Below are 17,216 nucleotides of genomic sequence, written 5' to 3'. Positions count from 1 at the left end.
TCTGAAGAACCTAGGGGCAGGACAGGAATAAAGACACAGACGAAGAGAATGGACTTGAGGACACAGGGAGGGGGAAGGGTAAGCTGGGACGAAGTGAGGGATTGGCATGGACTTATATACACAGAGACATTTTGAGGAAAAGTCAAAAGAGATTCTGATACATTGGATCTGAGGCGGGAGCCAGGATTCTGCATTTTCAACAAGGTAGGTGTTTTCGATGCAGATGGTCTGCTATTAGCTAGCAAACTTTGAGAAACACTACTATATCCAATGTTAAAATTATTTAACAATGGATTGTGGTATAATCCCTCTCTTACTGTGTTCCTTTTGGAGTGGCAAGTTTCAATTGCTAAAGAATGAAATTATGTGCTCAAGATTATGTATTCAATCAGGGACAGAACTGGGCCAAGAATTGAGGCCTTCTGACTCAATAATTAATGTATTGATTTTTAAGCTTCTGTCATGTGTTGTAGGTACCAAAATGAATAAGATAAATTCTTTGCTTTGAATAGGGCAAGTCTAGTGGGCTAATTATAATGCCTGAAAATGCATTAATTAAGATTTTACAAAACATTTCCCACATTTCATGTCAACTATAATTTTATAGTTAATAAAACTATAACGTGAGAAGGGGGACCTTCTCCATATTTCAGTAGGGAACATAGTGGGGTGTAACTCACTAGAGACTCCAGGGAAATCAAAGGGGCTTTGTTACCTTGAGGACTTCAGCTCACCAGCAGCGGTGGGGCCCTAAGGAGAGTACAGGACACATGAGAAGAGGGAGAATGTCCTTCAGATACAGCATTACTTGGGGGAGAGTGACACCCACCTTTCATCTGTCTGGATTTATTTATGAACACACGTGAGAGCTCCCTCAGCCCTCTCCCAAACATTTGATGGGGTTCTGGTCCTGCTAGTGCAGGGGAAAGGGTAGGAACCATCCTAACACAGTTCACACACTCAGCATCTCATCTGATCTTCTCCACAGCCCTGGAAGGCAAGCTTTATCCCCAATTCACTGATGAGAAGACTGTTCCCTACGTCAGTGGTTCTGTAATAACTGCCAGGTTGATTCCTCCAGCTGTGAGTCCCAGAGATAATGTGTTTTACGCATCATTTCACATCCTGACAACAGGAATTTTAAGTGTCTCCACTACCTTCATAAACTCACTGAGCAGTTATTTTGATTGCTTGGTATTTTCCTATGTTTCAAATATTTTATTATTTATTTTATGACAAAAGTAATCTGTGTATTTTAGGGGGGAAAGTACAGGTGAAAGGATAATCTCTACCACCAGCACCCAGAGAAAACCATTATTTTGCTTTTGGTCTACTCAGTTTCAGTTTTCCCTGTACATGGATGTATTGTATAACTTTTTTGTTTTATTTTTTCAAAAACGGGTGGATGCTGTATATGTGGTTCTGAAAACTGTTTTCTCTTTATTGTTGTTTTACAGTGTACCATGAACATCTCCTCCATGCACGTGGGTGAAAATCCCCTACTGAAACACAGAGAGCACTGTAGTTGGATCAAAAGGCTGCTGGTAACGAGAGTGACACCTAAAGCAAAGAATCAGCTTAAGGTTAAAGCACATAGCCTGGCAAATGCCTGCCAGGGAAAGCAGGGTCAGCGATATTCTCATCAGAGGAGTCAGAATTGAAGGCCAAAGGCATTAAAGATATGGGATATCATGTAAGCGCCTCTGGCCCCTACCTCCGCCCCTCATTCCCCTGACACCCCGTTGGCCCCTTGGGGTGAATGGATCCTGTACATCTCTTTGCATCCAATGAAAACCACCCATTTTCTGTCTTTTCCTTAGCTCTTCCTGAGCCCTTGACATATCTGCACATTCTGTCATCATCTCCTCACTGCCCACATGCCTTTCCTGTAAGTTGTTCTGATAGTCCTTGGGGGAATCGTCCGTCCCCCTGTCCGTTTTTCTTTTTGCTTTCCGGGGCACATAGTCTTCAGCGGTGCGCTTTTCGGCAGCCCGCGGCTGACTCTCTGGCTTTGCCTGGGATTCCAGCTTGCCCTCACCGTGTGGTTTTCCCTCAGCTTCGGACTTGTCCTGCTTTTCTCTCTTCCTCTCATCTTCTGGTTGTCCCTGGTCTTCTGGCCGTCCCTCATTCTGGAGCTCTCCCTCGCGTTCTGTCTTCCCCTCCACTTCTGGCTTTTCTTCCTCATCTGACTTTCCTTCATCTTCTGTATCTACTGCATCTTTTGACTTTCCCTCATTGTCTGGGTTTCCTTCATTTTCTGGCTTTCCTTCATTTTCTCTGTAGACCTTCTCCATGTTGAGATTTGCCCTCCTTTGCCTGTCCTAGGAGACAAAATGGAGACAAAGGAGACTGAGGACTTAGGTGGTGAAATACAGGTTCTGATAAGTATTTGCCTCTGTGATTTAAGATCTTCATGGCCTACCCCTATGGGCGGGGTGCACTCCCACCCATACATTTTCTCCTTTCTTTCCCAGTGTATACAAGGTTGGCACACATGCTAACATGAGCCCACCTTGCAGACACTTCCACAGGTGCTTTTCCCTACATTTAAGTGGGCTGTGCTGACAAGTGTATAAGAGCAGATTTGTCCCTAAACTTTGCTCTGGCCTTGGCTATGCAGGTAACAATTTTAACTGGGTGGTCCCAACTTAGACTGACCCGCAAGAAACCTGGCCAGTTTCTTTTTCCCCTTGTCTACAGTTGTAAGACTTGTAGAACTGCAGATACAACCAGACAATGGCCAGTTCTCAGATATTAGAGATACTCTGTTATCTTCAAGGACTTCACAGATGCCACACCTGCCAACTCTCACTTCCTTGTTCTCCCCACTGTCTTCACCAGCCATAAAGCACCAGGTTCCCTTAGGGTCCTGACAGAGGCCATGTATTCTGAGACCGGAATAGGGAGGCTTGGAGGAGGGGTGGCAGGTAGTGAACTCCCCAACTACTGCTCAGGCTTTAGTCACTCCTACTCCCAGGGGTCCTGGGGCAGTTGCCCTCTTCCATTGACCTGCACTGATACTGCAGGTCTTTCCTTTCCTTGTCTGGGTTGGTGCCTACAACCACAGACCCGAAGACCTGTAGAGAGACAGGAGACAGATGGTGAATGAGGGATTGAGAAGTGAATGAGTGGCAATGAGGACACTGATTCTTTTCCGACTCTAGCTGTCAGTACTTTCCCAGCTCCTGCCATACCCTTGCCCTTTCCCTTGCTTCTCTGATCCCCCTCTACAGCTCCTCCCTAACAGCCTCTTTTTTTTAACCACTGAGAAATGTCAGAGAGAGATTATTTCCAAAGTGTTTCCATGTTTCCCAATCTTCCTTCCAAATTTCTATCTCACTTTTCCTTGTGATGTTCAGGACAGTGATGTTCAGAAGGCATATCCAGCTTTGCTCAGGTCTCTACCTTCCAAACCCTCACCCCAGGGCACCCAGATAGAACGAGCCCATCACTCATTCTGAAAACGGTAATGGTAGAGTCAGGGAGCACAGCAGAAATGTCCAGAGCATTCCTGCCACCTCTTCCCTTTCCACATACACAGAAAGACCACATTTTCCTGCAATACAAGAGACAAATTATTTCCAAACTCATTAAAAATTTTGGTCCATGTTACCTCCTCTCAACTCTCCCTAGTTCAGGAGTCACTCCTGCCCTATAGGGAGCTGGTCTCCAGACTGAACTTCAGTCCACCTCCTCTGTAGCATCTCTCCCGCTCCCCTCCCCCTCATCCCCCTCCCCCCACATCCCCCCCCCTGCAAAAAGGACGAAGGTGGAGAAGAGCAGGCCTGGCCCCTTTGCAAGGGGGTCTGCCCTCCCCATCCTGGGTTCACAGGCGTTGCCCTCCTCCCTCCACCCTGGAAGGATCAGGCCATTTCCCCTCCATCCCCCTCCGCTAGCCTTTTCCCTCTGTCAGATGTCCCCTGATAACCTGCCTCCTAAGAGATCCCAACTGGTACCCATTCTTATCCTCTGGCTCCTCTCCATCTCCTCCCACCAAGCCCTCCATCTCTTGCACCAAATGGATGGGCATCAGGGAAGGGGTAGAGAGAATCTAGTCCTGGACCTGCTCTGGTCTTTGCCCTCTGCCACCCCCACCCCAGGTGTTTGCAGGAGGCAGTGAATTTGTGACCATCTCAGGGAGATGCCTCCTTCTCACATTTCTTGCTGCCATAAGCCAGTACTTATCCAGGGAAATAAGAGATGGTACCCAGACCTCTCCCCCAACACTCACACAATTTTCTGTGCCAAAATAAATAAGGGTGGGAGGAGGGTGGCATCTGGAAAGCAGACCGGATCCTGTGTAGCCTCTGTCTGTTACTACCCCTACCTCAGGTGTCCCCTTCCCCACTCTGGCTAGTACCGACCTGCGACCTTGCGGGGCTATAGGGCAGTTGTCCCCTTGGTCCCTCAGTCTGAAATCTATCTTCCTCCACGGAAATAGGGAGCTGATACCTGAAAGAGAGGGACTTCTGCACGCATCGGCTCCCGATCACATGAAGGAAACATCACCAGTGGGCTCGGGTCCCTAGTTCTCCTTCCTGCAGGAAGTGCCTCAGGAGTCAGCCCCATTCTTCCCTTCACTGGCCCCCTCCCACCTCACCCTTCTTCAGTATCCTCCCCTGACCTTTTGAGGCCCTGTCACTCATTTTGGTCGTGGCTAATCCCAGAGGTCAAATGGAGCCCCTGCTTCCTGTGGTATGTATTTGTTCTTCTGTCTTATCAGGGGCTGCGTCTTCTCCCAGGGCTACTGGCCCCACTGATCCATCTCTGTGGAATTTCTTTCTTTCTCTCGTTTGATCTCAAAGCACCTACCCCCTCCATCTACTTCTCCACTCTGACACTGGTGCTCACTCCTGTCTTCCAGACCTTCACATAACAGGTACAGGGTGCATTGGTAGGTAGGGAAGCAGGTAGTTGAAATAGGGATTTTATTTTCTTCTAAATAATTTTTTTTCAGTTTTATTTAACTTATTTCCCTCACCGTGCGTTACTTTTTTAAGCAAAAAGTTAAATAAAGGTATTTTCATTTGGGAAAAAGAACATGTTTAAGGTAGAGGAAAAACCCAACATCCCCAAATTGTGAGAGCAACTTAAGTTCCTAGTATTAATTTTTACTAGAAAATAGATTTGATTGTCTACTTACAAAAGAATTCTTTAAGTTTTCATAAATAGCTGGTTCTGTCATGTTCTACCGAAAATACGTGTATTTAATGTTCCCAAACAATAGCTGAGTGTTAAGTGCACTTGCTGGAACATGATGGCTAACACAATATCAGTCTTGAAAATTTGGCCCATGGCTATTTTCATTCAGAGGTTTAGCTGTGCGGCAAGGCAGCTGAGGATCTGAGGGGTGCCGACATGCTCTGATCTTCCCTGCCCTATCAAGAGGGGAGGAATGTGCTGTCCCGACCCCTTCTCACCTTTCAGAGCCTCTCATCCTTTGCATTCAGGCACCTGACTGTTGCTTACCCAAAAATATACATGGAGAGGTGACCAAGGTGGTGACTTCAATAAACGCTTTTGGCTCCTTCCCTCCCTCCCCCAAATTCCCACAGAGATTATGCAACTCCAGCAGAGTTGGGAATGCTGTTCTGACAACCGGAAACCAAAACAGATCCCTTCTAGACCCCTGCAGCAGAGGGTTTCCATAAAGCCTGTAGAAGTGATTGCTGGGGGGAGAGCCTCCAGACCTGCTTGCTGTCTACCCTTATTCCCAGTGCCCAGGTGGAAACTTCCTTGACCCTGTCTACTGCTTACCACCTAACTAAGGAGATGCAGCCTGCTGGGTCTTTCAACTCTATTATCTTTACCTCCAGGGCACCTAGGAGGAGCCTAGCCACGCTGAAGAGTTGCTGCCTGCCAGTCCACACCCACCCTGGTGCTCTCTCAGCCAGATTTAGACCAGTGTCTAAGGAACTCTGACAGACCGACCATACTGATTGACCTAGACCAGGTGTTTTCAGCTGAGGAAGTCTGTGGACCACCTGAAATAATGTGCAAGGTAGCATGTGCTTAGAAGGTAGTAGAGTATGTAGACTTATGAAAAGAAGAGCTGTACCCTAGGAGCCTCAGAAACCCTGATACATGATCAGGTTGACATCATGAAGAAGCAGAAGCTATGAGGTAGAGAAAAGACAGAAGAAGAAGGAGCTACTTGGGAATGAGACAGGAAGGAGAAGAGACAAATAGCACCTGAGCTATGTTAGAGGGAGAGCACTTACCCCTTGGGTTCAGGCATTCTTAACTAAAGAAACCCCTGGAGTTATGTTCAAAATAATGTGCGCGTGTGTGTGGGGGTAGGGTATACACATTTTTACTGGGTGTGTACATTTGCCTAGGATAGGATCCATTACTTTCATTAGATGCTCAAAGGGGTAATATAAAAAAAAGGGAGAAGGTCAACTGGCCTAGAAAATATATTTTCATATACATCTTTTTCTCAAATAGGACTATGTCTATTTCTTAGGAGAAATTAACAGAACAATTAGCCATTTTAAAGTGTACAACTCAGTGGCATATAGTACATTCATGATGTTGTGAATCTATCACCTCTATCTAGTTCCGAAACATTTTCATCAACTCCATACCCATTAAGCAGTCACTCCCAATTCTCCTCTTCCCCTAGTACCTAGCAACAACTAATCTACCTTCTGCCTCTATGGAATTATCTACTTTGGATATTTCATATAAATGGAATCATTTAATATTTGACCATTTGTGCCTGGCTTCTTTCACTTAGCATAATGTTTTCAAGGTTCATTCACATTGTAGCATGTACAGTATTTCATTCCTTTTTATGGCTGAATAATATTTCATTGTATGTCTATATCATATTTTGTTTATCCATTCAAACATTGATGGATATCTGGGTTGTTTCCACCTTTTGGCTATTGTGAATAGTGTTGCCTTAAACATTTGTGTATAAGTTTTTATGTGGATGTATGTTTTTATTTCTCCTGGGTATATGCCTAGGAATGGAATTGCTGGGTCATATGGTAATTCTATATCTAACTATTTGGGGAACTGCCAAACTGTTTTCCACAGTGGCTGCAACATTTTGCATTCCTACCAGCAATGTTTGAGGGTTCCAATTTCTCCACATTCTCCAAAGCAATTGTTAATTTCCATTTTTAATCTTTATAATCCTAGTGGGTGAGAAGTGTCTTTGATTTTCATTTTCCTAATGACTAATGATATTGAGCATCTTATCATGTGTTTATTGGATATTTATATATCTTCTTTAGAGCAATATATATTCAACTCCTTTGCCCATTTTTAATTGGGCTTTTTGTTGTTGAATTGTAGGAATTCTTCATATATTCTGGATACTTATCAAATATATGATTTCCAAATATTTTCTCCCATGATGTGGATTGTCTTCACTTTCTTGATACTGTCTTGTGATTCGCAAAACTTTTAAATTTTTATGAAGTGCAATGTATCTGTTTTTCTTTTGTTGTTCATGCTTTTAATGTCATATCTAAGAATCCATTGCCAAATCCAAGGACATGAAGATTTATCACTTTGTTTTCTTCTAAGAGTTTTAAAGTTTTGGCTCATATATTTAGGTCTTGGGTCCATTTTGGGTTAATTTTTTTAATATGGTGTGAGTTCATTTTTCTTTATGGCTTTATAAGATTTAAAGATTCTTTTGATGGCAGTGCACAATACACTGTCACGCAAATGAATAAAAGGCATTTTTACAAAAAAAATATTACAATTTACCCCCTTGATGTCTTGACATCTGTTTTAAGTTCAATTATTTGGGATATTTGAGTGGCCCAAATAGTAGAGGATATTTACAGAGAGTAGGGAATAAGTTGCCCTAAACAGCATAGAAAACATTTTATTGTGAGAATTAAGAGAAGGAAAACAGGGGCTTCCCTGGTGGCGCAGTGGTTGGGAGTCCGCCTGCCGATGCGGGGGACACGGGTTCGTGCCCCGGTCCAGGAGGATCCCACATGCCGCGGAGCGGCTGGGCCCGTGGGCCATGGCCGCTGGGCCTGCGCATCCGGAGTCTGTGCTCCGCAACGGGAGAGGCCACATCGGTGAGGGGCCCGCGTACCGCAAAAAACAAAACAAAACAAAAAAAAGAGAGAAGGAAAACAAATAGAAGCATGAGGAGTCTTTGTAGGCCAGCCATAACCAAATTCTCTATTTATATGGTGATAGCCAAGAAAACAGATCTGAAGTTTTCAGGGTCTCTAACAATATTTTTGGTAGACTTGAAAAGTGTTATAAATATGAATTATATATTTTATGACAAAAAGATCTTGGTGACAAGTCCAGTAGTTATGTTGTTGGAGTGTACTTACTGATAGTTTAGTAAAACATATAGAAAAAGTTAGTGGTATTTATAGCCAAGGAGAAGGGGTAGTTGTGTTCATGGTCAGAGACGTAAGACAGGAGGTAGTGGTGGAAAGTTGGAGTGGGGGAGTAGGATTAAGTGCTAGAGAGTGGGAGGTCCTCTTCCAAGGTGGTTGAGGAGTGGTCTAGGAGGTAGTTGCCCCCTGAGGAAAGCAATAATCTCCATTAATTTTTATAATGGCATTAATAGTACTGTAGTAACCTCTATAAGATTTCCCTTTAGGCATAAGAATATAGAGGTGTACACCTTTTGGCAGAGAGTAAAACATAAACCAGGGTCATTGGCTAAGTAAATTATGAACTCAGGACATGTAATAAAATCACTAAAATCAAAGGGAGAAAAGCAAAAAATTTATTGTGTCCAATTTGTCAGTGCCTTAGGAAAGGTAGCACATAGGCATTGCTGGGACTCTAGTCTTAGTGACTGGCGTGAAGTCTTTCCCCATTGAATGATCTTGGCATTCTTGTCAAAATTCACTTGACTTATATGTGAGAGTTATTTTGGGGCACTCTATTCTATTCCATTGGTCTATATGTGTCTTTATGCCAGAACTACCCCGTTTGATTACTGTAGCTTTATGGTAAGTTTTGTAATTAGGAAGTGTGAGTCCTCCAAATTTGTTCTTCAATTTCAAGGTTGTTTTGGCTATTTAGGGTCCCTTGAGATTCCATATGAATTTTTTAAAATTTATTTTTGGCTGCGTTGGGTCTTTGTTGCTGCACTCGGGCTTTCTCTAGTTGCAGAAAGCAGGGGCTACTCTTTGTTGTGGTGCGCTGGCTTCTCATTGCGGTGGCTTCTCTTGTTGTGGAGCACGGGCTCTAGGCGTGCGGGCTTCAGTAGTTGTGGCACGTGGGCTCAGTAATTGTGGCTCGCAGGCTCAAGAGCACAGGCTCAGTAGTTTGGCGCATGGGCTTAGCTGCTCTGCGGCATGTGGGATCTTCCTGGACCAGGGATCGAACCCGTGTTCCCTGCATCGGCGGGCAGACTCTTAACCACCGCAACACCAGGGAAGTCTTCATATGAATTTTAAAATAGATTTTCCTGTACCTGAGTAAAAACATCGTTGGGATTTTGATAGGGGTTGCACGGAATCCTGTAAATTGTTTTGACTAGTATTGACATCTTAACAATACTGTCTTCAATTCCACAAACATAAGATGTCTTCCCGTTTATTTGTGTTTTGCATTTTTCAGTGTAAAAGTGCTTTTCACCCTTGCTTAAATTTATACTGAAATATTTTATTCTTTTTGATGCTATCGTAAAAAAATTATTCCCTTAATTTCCTTTTCAGATTGTTCCCAGTTGTTGTATAGAAACACAACCAATTTTTATGCATTGATTTATCTGCAACTTTGCTGAATTCATTTCTTAGTTCTAACAGTTTTATTGAGGACTCTTTAGGGTTTTCAACCTATAGGATCATGTCATCTGTGAACAGAGATATTTACTTCTTCCTTTCCAATACAGTATGGATTTTTTTCTCACCTAATTGCTTGGGCTATGCCTTCCAGTACTATATTGAGTAGAAGTGATGAAGGTGACCTCCTTCTCTCATTTCTGATCTCAAAGGAAAAGCTTTCAAATTTTCACCACTAAGTGTGGTGTTAGTTGTGGGCTTTTCATAGAAAGCATTTATTATGTTGAGGTAGTTTCCTTCCATTCTTAGTTTGCTGAGTGTTTTTATCATGAAAGAGTGTTGAATTTTGTCAAATGTTTTTCCTGCAACAATTGAGATAATCATGTATTTTTTCCTTCCTTCTCTTAATATGGTTTATTACATTAATATATTTTAATATGTTGAACAATACTTACATCCAGGAATAAAGCCCACTTGGTCGTGGTGTATAATCCTTATAATGCACTGCTGAATTACATTTGCTAGTACTTTGGAATTAATATTCATATGGGATATTAGTCTGTAGTTTTCATTTCTTGTAGTGTCTTTGTCTGGATTTAGTATTAAGATGCAGCTGGCTTGACAGAATGAGTTATGAAGTGTTCCAAATTTTTTGGAAGCATTTGAAAAAGACTGGTGTTAGTTCTTCTTTAAATATTTGGTATAATTTACGAGTGACACCATCCTGTCTTGGGCTTTTCTTTGTTGAGAACTTTTTGATTATTGATTCAATCTCCTTACTCATTACTGTTCTGCTCACATTTTATATTTGTTCAGTATTCAGTCCTGGTAGGTTGTGTGTTTCTAGGAATTTGTCTATTTCATCCAGGTTATCCAATTTGTTGACATACAATTGTTCATAGTCCTCTCTTTTAATCTTTTTTATATCTGTAAAACTAGTAGTAATGTCCCCTCTGTAAGTTAATTTTAGGTACATAGATATTCTTTTTTTCCCTACTCAACCTAGCTAAAGATTTTTCAATTTTGTTGATCTTTTTGAAGAACTAACTCTTGGTTTCATTTTTTTTCTCTATAGCTTTTCTATTATCTATTCTATTTGTCTCTGCTCTAATCTTTATTATTTCATTCCTTTTAATAGCTTTAGGTTTAATTTGCTGTTCTTTTTCTACTTCCTTGATATGTAAAGTCAGCTTTTCGTGTGAGATCTTTTTTCTTTTTTAATGTAAGTGTTCGTAGCTATAAGTTTCCCTCTAAACTCTGCTTTCACTGCCTCCCATAAATTTTGGTATGATGTGTCATTTTCATTTGTCTCAGATATTTTCTAAGTTCTCTTGTGATTTCTTCTTTGACCCATTGGTCAAAGTTTAATAAACTTTTATTGAGTTCCTTTGGAACCCAAGATCTCTGGGCAGTCCATCTTCATCTTTCTATCTTCCAGTGTTTTCCTATGCTTCTTGTTGTGATATGTCTTTGGTTTTTCAGTTGTAAGATGAAAGGTGTGGAAGGGATGGTGTGGCTCTACCTTATCCAGAACTGGAAGTCTGCAGGTCAGATTTTTGCTGTTTAATAAAGTTGAATCCAGCTCAGGTCTGGCTATAGTCCTACAGCTTCTCAGATGTATGGCAAGACACTTGTACTCTCTTAGCCTGTGTCCTTATTTATTGTTGTAGAGAGAGGTCTTAGGATTTCTAACACTCTGTCTCTATCCGTCTCTGAGAATCAAAATGTCTTTTGACGAGAAAGGGTACATTTTGATGAGGTCCAATATATTGATTTGTTTTCTGTTAGAGTTTGTTTTTTTGAATTCTAATTTCAAATTTTTTACAAACTCAAAGTCCCTAAGAGTTTCTCCTATTTTTTTTCTAGAAATTTTATGTTTTACCTTACATTTAGGTCTTTGACACAGTTTGACTCAACTTTTTATACGATGTGAGATAAAGTTATTCTAATTATGATGATGATGATGGTGATCATGATCATGATCACTAATAAAGGTTCAATTGGAACTAGTTGTTCCAACACCAATTATCAAAAAGAGTCTCTATTCCACCATCAAATTGCCTTGGAATCTTTGTGAAAAGCATATATGTGTGAATCTATTTCTTGACTATTCTGTTCCATTGATCAATTTGTCTATATTTATGCTGATACCACACTGTTTTGATTATGGCACCATTATTATAACTCTTGCAATAAGGTAGTGAAAGTTTTCCAAAATGTTTCTCTTCTCAAAATTGTTTGGACTATTCTCAGTCCTTTGGATTTTTTAATGTAAATTTCAGAATCAGATTGTCAGTTTCTATTAAAAACTGCTGTGATTTAATTTATGTCATGAATGTTTTATAGCTTTCAGTGTGCAAATCTTACACATCTTTTGTCAAATTTATCCCTAAATAATTCATATTTCTGATGTTACTGTAAATGACATATTTTAAATTTTATTCTGGCTGTTCATTACTTGCAGAGAGCTGAATATTTTTCCTTAAAATTCATGTTCACCCAGCACTTCAGAATTTGACCTTATTTGAAAATAGGGTCTTTGCAGACATGGTTAATTGAGAATTGAGATCAGAGCATACTGAATTAGGATGGGCCACAAGCCGAGGAATGCCTAGGGCCACCAGAGCTGGAAAAGGTAAGGAAGCATTTTTCCCTAGAGCCTTCAGAGAGAACTTAGCATTACTGTCATTTGATTTGGACTTCTGGTGTACTGAACTGTGAGAGAATAAATTTCTCAGTTTTTTTAAAGTCACCAAGTTTATGGTTATTTGTTAACAGCAGTCTCAGAAAACTAGAAATACAACTAAATTTGTATACTGATCTTTTATCCTGCAACCTTTCTAAACTCACTTATTAGCTCTAGCAGTTTTTGTATATTACATAGGATTTTCTACATGGACTATCATGTTTTCTATGAATAAAGATTTTTCTATTTTTTTCCTTTGTAATCTGTATGACTTTTATTTCTCTTTCTTATCTTATTGTACTGGCTAAAACTTCTAATACAGTGTTGAATCTAATTTGTGAAAGTGTCCATTTTTGCCTTGTTTCTTATCTTAGGGGGAAAACATTTAGCCTTTAGGCACACATCAATATGTAGGTTTTTCATAGATGTATTGTATCAGGTTGAGGAAGGTCTCTTCTATACCTGGTTGCTGAGTATTTTAATAAGAGATTTTAAAATTTTAGCAAATGTTTTTTTCATTCTCCCTTGAGATGATCATATGTTTTTTTCTCTTTTATGTCAATATGGTAAATTATGATTTTCAAATATTAACCTTGCCTTGAATCCTTGGGATAAACCTTACTTGATGATGGTGTACTGTAATTTTTATATATAATTGAATTAGATTTTACTAAAGTTTTGTTAAGAATTTTTGCATATATGTCCATGAAGGAGATTGGTTTGTAGTTATCTTTCCTTGTAATATAATTGTCTGGTTAGTTATCTGGGTAATTCTACCCTCGTAGGATGAGTTGGGAAGTATTCCATCCTCTTTAGTTTTCTAAGGATTTGGCATATAATTGGTGTTATGTCATCCTTAAATGTTTGGTAGAATTACCAGTAAAGCCATCTCGACCTATAGTTTTCTTCAGAGGAAGTGTTTTAAATGAAATTTCCATTTACTTAACAACTATAGGCCTTTCTTCTATTCTAATATAAATGTTTATACTATAAAATTTCCTGAGTGCTACTTTTGCCACATCCCACAGATTATTATATGTTGTTTTCATTTTCACTCAGTTCAAAATATAATTTCCCTTTCGATTTCTTCTTTGAGTTATTTAGATCTGTATTATTTCATGTTAATTTAAATATTTGGGGATTTTTCAGAGATCTTTCTCTCATTAGCTCCTCGTTTAACTCTATTGTGCTCAAAATAGCATACATTTTATGATTTGAATCCTGTTAACATTATTGAGGCTTATTTTATGGTCCTGAATATGGACAATCTTGGTAAATATTCCACGTGCATGTGAAACAAATGTACATTCTATTGTTGTTGGTGGCAAGTTCTACAATTGTCAACTAGGTGAATTGGTTCATAGTGTTGTACTTGCTGATTTTCTGTCTACTTATTCTATCAATATTTTAGAGAAGGTGACTGTAATTGTGGATTTGTCTGTTTATCCTTGTAGTTCTATCAATTTTGGCTTCATGTATTTTGAAGCACTGTGATATATGAATGTTTATGATTGTTTTGTCCTCTTGACAAACTCACCACTTAAAATGATGTAATGACATTCTATGACCATAATTTCCCTGGTATTATTCTTTTCTCTGAAATTTATTGTAACTGATATCAATATAGCCACTCAAGCTTTGTTCTGACTGGTGTTAAGATTGTTCATCTTTTTCTATTCTTTTACTTGTAATCAGTTTGTATCTTTAAATTTAAATTAAGGTTCTTATAGGCAGTATATATTTGTGTCTTGCTTTTCTATACAATCTGACAATCTCTGCTTTATAATTGAGGTCTTTAGACCATTTACATTAATGTGATTATTGGTATTGACATGTTTGGGTTTTAATCAAGTATCTTGCTATTTGTTTACATTTGTCTCATCTGTTCTTTGTTCTCTTTTCCCTCCAACATTTTTTTGATTGAGTATTCTTAAGATTCCATTTTATCTCATATGTTGGTAATATACATTTTTAACATTTCAGAACCTACCTTCAAGTGATATTAAGGTATAGAATAAGAACTTTAAAATTGTGTACTTCCATTCCCTATATCCTGGCCTTTGTGCTACTATTGACATACATTTTACTCCCACATGTTATAAATTCTACAATACACAGTTGGGGGCAATCCGAAGGCTCATGTTGTTTCCCCTTTCTCAGAGAACTTTTCCCTCGACTGTCTGATGTTCAGCAACTGAAAATTGTTCTTTTATATATTTTGTCCTGATTTTAGTTGTTTTAGTTAGGGAAGTAAATCCAGTCCCTGTTACTCTATTTTCATTTGAAGCATAAATGTGGCTTGATGGCTCACGTGATGGTTAATTTTGAAGGCTTTATTTCACTTCTAACCAAAGTGCATTTCCTATGTATCTCAACTCCCTGGAAGAGTCCAGTGTCTGTGCACTCTTCCTCTGGCTAGAAAATTCAAACTGCATTGCTTTCTTTGGTCACAAGGTGGCCCTTAAGTTTATTTTCTGAATTTCCTTCAATAGATTTGTATTTTTAAAGAAAAAAATTCAGTAATTATTTGTATTCAACTGTTATATTATCTGCATTATTATTTCAATTTTGTTAGAAATACATAAGGATTCAAACATGTATCCTTGTTTATCATTTTCTGAATATCACTAAATCTATACTTACTCAGTTTTTCATTCATCAGATATCTACTAGATATGTATGATGTGCTAAAACTCCAATGACCCAATCCATATCTACATCTCAAAACTTTCTTGAACACCGTTTTTCTTTGATAACAAAGGGAACACTCTCTAATCTCACTGCCTTCTCTTTGCTAGATTTTTTAGGCATTTATGGGAAGAATTGGTCTATCCCTTTTGTGGAGAATGGCCACTGTGAGGGAGAAAAGGAGGCTCAACACATAGAAATGATGTCAACAGGCAAATGCAGCCAGACCTTAGATATAGCTGTTCTCCTCAAAGGAACTTCATGCCCTGCTCCTTTATTGTCTTTTGCTCACTTTCTGCTGGTTGTTTCTTGCCCAAGCATTTTACATGGAGCCTGACCACTCACATACTACTCCCTTAGATGCCCTTTCAGATCCAAACACTCTGTTAAGAGCCAAGGGAAGCTGGTTAGCAGAAAGCATTCTGTCCAGAGACTAGAATCCTAAACTCATCATTCTCTGAGGTTGACAGGGCACCTTGAATCTACCTATATACGAAGAGATGTACATTTTTCTGGGCATATGCATGTCTAACCTATCAAGGTATACCATGGATTCACTCACATATGAGCTTCCAATTTATCTTCATGAAGGAAATGCTGAATATCCTTAGGCCAAGAAAGCCAGAATGCTTCTGTTTTCCATAGAAGCTGGTGAAAATATTGGTAATCAAGAGCGGTAAGTCTGGGAGACTTCCCTGGCAGTCCAGTGGTTGAGACTCTGCACTTCCACTGCAGGGGGCGCAGGGTTGATCCCCACTCAGGAACTAAGATCCCGCATGGCGTGGCTAAAAAATAAAATAAGAAAAAGAGTGAGAAGTTTGGTAGGGCATAAGCTTCTCAGTTCATCAATTTTCCTGTCTTTTCAACTTTAGCCTTTCTCTCTATAAACTTGTCTCACATGAATGTAATACCTTGTGTCTCAAGCACCTGGAGGAAGGAGGGCTTTGAAATTGATTAGGCATCTGATTCATGATGTCTGTGGTTTGCTGTGTTACATGTCATTTTCACCTGCCTAGCCACTTGTCCCTTTGGTTTCCTAAGTGCTATTGTGATGTTATATTCTAGAGCAGGGTTACCAAACTTTTTCTGTTAGGGCCAGATAATAAATATGTAGGCTTTACAGGTGGGCCATACCATTTCTTTCACAACTATTCAATTCTGCCACTGTAGGCCAAAACCAGCCATAGATAATATGTAAATTAATAAACATGTCTGTATTCCAATTAAACTTTATGGACACCAAAATTTGAATTTCATATGATTTCTACATGTCACAAAATATTCTTGATTTTTTTCAACCATTAAAAAACATAAAATTTATTCTTAGCTCATTGGCCAAAAAAATAAGCAGTAGGCCAGATTTGGCTCATGGCCTGTGGTTTGCCAACTTCTGTTCTAGAATTCTAAGTTTATTTCCACAAAAGAAATAATATGCATAATATGTATTTCACCTACTTAGCACACTGCAAGGCAACTTTTTTTCCCAAGTTCTACTGGAACACTTAAACCCAAGAGTCCTCCAATCAATCTTCTCATAAAGGTGTCCACATTTGGGTATCCACTGAATTCACTGACATGATCTCCTGGCAACCAACTCAATATAGGATAACTTTTCACATTCATAGGTTTCACGGGGGTGGTGTGAGGAGGCACTGTCTCAAATTTTAAGTGAGCTGTTCCCTCACACATTGTAGTCTCATGAATTATGGAGGTTTCTTGGGAAAGAACTACACCTAAGAAAGACCCAGACAGGCAAGGTCTTTCCATGAAGATAAACGGGGAGAGGGGATTTATCCACAGTTTATAAAACAGAGTGAAGATTCAATTCATTGGGAATTCCAGAGACACAGTGGGACTTTCTCACCTTAAGGATTCCTGAACATCAACAACCTGTGGAGATGGTGAGAATGGGGCACAACAGAGGAATGGACTTACCTACCCCTTAGCCTATTGGACTTGTGAGTATAGGGAAGACCTGGCTTTGGGAACTTCCCCAAATAGCTGAAGGTAATATCTAAAGGGTTGGGTCATGCATATGCCACTGGGAATGAGCTTAAAGAAAGCTTACAAACTTATTGCCTCAAGTGCACACAAAAGCCCTGGGAGGTGATTGTTAT

The 17,216-nt window shown here is 39.8% G+C and overlaps 1 protein-coding gene and 1 pseudogene across 1 annotated transcript in view; one reads left to right on the top strand and one right to left on the bottom strand.

Moving 5' to 3' along the window:
• Positions 1-17,216, top strand: part of NXF3 (nuclear RNA export factor 3) — a 1,139,741-nt gene that overhangs the window by 246,343 nt on the left and 876,182 nt on the right. The gene's annotated exons all lie outside the window — the stretch shown is intronic.
• On the bottom strand, positions 1,724-15,694 carry LOC114905717 (annotated as a pseudogene).

Source organism: Monodon monoceros, unplaced genomic scaffold, assembly GCF_005190385.1.
Source record: "Monodon monoceros isolate NGI ecotype Baffin Bay Population unplaced genomic scaffold, NGI_Narwhal_1 Super_Scaffold_22, whole genome shotgun sequence".
NCBI classification, from domain to species: Eukaryota; Metazoa; Chordata; class Mammalia; order Artiodactyla; family Monodontidae; genus Monodon; species Monodon monoceros.
The sequence above is the reverse complement of the archived record's forward strand: the minus strand, read 5'-3'. Positions and strand labels throughout refer to the sequence as shown.